This window comes from Urtica dioica, chromosome 3, assembly GCF_054948205.1.
Source record: "Urtica dioica subsp. dioica isolate 48M chromosome 3, U.dioica_male_clone48M_v1_H2, whole genome shotgun sequence".
In the NCBI taxonomy this organism is placed as follows: domain Eukaryota; kingdom Viridiplantae; phylum Streptophyta; class Magnoliopsida; order Rosales; family Urticaceae; genus Urtica; species Urtica dioica.
In genome coordinates, this window is record NC_142758.1 from 1,545,652 (window position 1) to 1,547,976 (window position 2,325).

General features: G+C 39.8%; 1 pseudogene; it reads right to left on the reverse strand.

The window, feature by feature from the left end:
- Positions 1–1,007: 1,007 nt before the first annotated feature.
- Positions 1,008–1,666, reverse strand: LOC149401952 (abscisic acid receptor PYL11 pseudogene; annotated as a pseudogene).
- Between the last annotated feature and the right edge of the window lie 659 nt (positions 1,667–2,325).

Consider the following 2,325-nt stretch of genomic DNA (forward strand, 5'->3'; position numbering starts at 1 on the left):
CACTACAAGTGATGAAGATACGCGATTTAAATAATAAAATATAAAATATTTAAAAATTGGATCTAAAATAACTGACGTAGTAAATCCAATTATTGTTTCTCAATCATGTGGCGAATGGAATCTCTATGCATAAATCGGTTAATAAAAGAATTTAAAAAAAAAACACTTATATTGTGTCGCTTAATAAATTATATAAAAATTATTAAAGACAAGAGTTAAGATGTGCTCAGAAAAGAAGAGCCATGACACTGTGGTCTTTGTACTATAGCTGGAACCAACAATGTACATCTATATGATCTGAATAATAGCCTGTTGCAGGCTCTCAAGTGAAGAGAGCAGACAAATCCGAAACATTTCCGAACTTTGGGGTTGAATTTGGCCTTGAAATATTTGCTTCCAAACCACTAGTTTTGTATAAGTATGTGACTTTCAAAGTAACTAACAATAACAGCTTTGATACTTGATTGGTACACGTGCATAACGATCAAGTCCACATAGTCTAAAATGCCACGTAGACTAAAACAGATATTCTTCAAAAAATATTCAGTTATTTAATTTAAGCATTTGTTCGGACACCGGTGGACATTTTTGTCGCAAAGTTAGAGCTGCATTCGATTTAGTCATTATTTGTTTCGAGAGCCGTAAGAAGACAAATTCCAAACTATGGCACAAGTAACAACTTTATTACTTATTTGATCAAAATAAATCAAACTATATTTTTAGACCCTTCTAATAATAATTATAAACATGAAAATTAAATTCATAAGTCTATAAATAACAATAATTATAAATATGTAAGTCTACAATTACTAATAAAAATATCCAAAATATCAAAGTTACTATTAGATTAGTTGAAGCGATTTCCCTCGGTAAAATCTTTATTTTTTAATTATGCAATAGTTTTTTATGATTTGGTCAACGGATTGACTTAATAATATAAAGGTAGTGAAAAAGAGAAAACGTCGACGACGTAGGTGAACACGTATTATTAATAAGCATATGGATGAAACGGAAAGGAAAAAGAGATAGAGAAACTAAGAGTAGCATTACTATCAGTGTAGTAATTAATAGAAAAAAAAAAAAGTGGATTAAAAAAGAGGAGGAGATGATGTAGAGGAGGAGGAAGAGGAGGCGAGGGAGTGGGCAGTGTTGGCCAAGCAGTTGAGGTTGCATCGTATAATGGTGTTGGCGAAGGCGCACGTGTCGTCCGCGGAGCTCCCGGGCGGGACGTCGACGACGTAGGACTCGATGACGACGCAGCCTCCGTGGCGGCGGCGGTGCACGGTGGCGGTGGAGCGGTAGTTGCGGAGGCGGTGGTCCCCGCCGATGATGGAGAACGAGAGGAGGCGCGCCTCGTCGTCCAGCCGCTCGAGCCGCTCCACGCTGACCTCCGCCGGCATGCCGGACACCACACGCACCTCCCGCACGCTGCCCGCCGACCCCCCGTCCCCCGACCGCACCCGGCACGCCGCCACCAGCCGCTTGTACGACTGCGGCCGCGAGAAGTCCCTCACCAGCGACCACACCACCTCCGCCGGCGCTGCCACCGCCTGAGTCAGCGTCCCGCCGCACTGCCCCGCCCCCACCGCCGGCGAGTGGTGCCGACGAATCATCGCCTCCTCCGTCGTCTCACTCTCACTCATCTCACTCATCCTCCTCCCTTTCATTTTCGCCTTACCTATACTTTCATGATCCGTATATATCCCGCCTATATTTATATACCTATATTATACTCCTTTATTCATTACTTGGTGAGTAAGTGTTTTGGCGTCTTACGTAAACGGTCGGTGGTCGGTTGTCGCAGCCTTCGTACGTCGGTTTTTTTTGTTAAGTTCGTTAAGTAAAAAGTCTAGTGCAGTTGCACCCTTTTTTTTCTTTTTTCTTTTTTCTTTTTTCTTTTTTCTTTTTTTTTTCTTTTTTCTTTTTTCTTTTTTCTTTTTTCTTTTTTTTTTCATTTCTGCGTGTATATCTACATCTTATTATATATGGCCGTAAAGTTGATTTGTGATTTCTTTTGTTATCGAATTTTCAAATTGTGGTAGACATATTATACACCAATCATTACATGGCGGTCAAAATTTTACTACTTGATTTCGTCTATATCTGTACTTTATTTTCAATTTGATTTCTATTTGTTACGCGCGAAAAAAAAAATTAAAAATTTGACAGAGAAAAAAAGAAACGGGTTTAAAAAATTTATGTACTTTATCGAAGTTTCATGATTCTCATCCTAAAAGCCCGAAGGCGATTCTCAACGTATCGCCACCTCAGCAAATGGAGAAACGAGAACGTGTCAAGAAGAGAGGGTTTGAAATTCAACTAAGG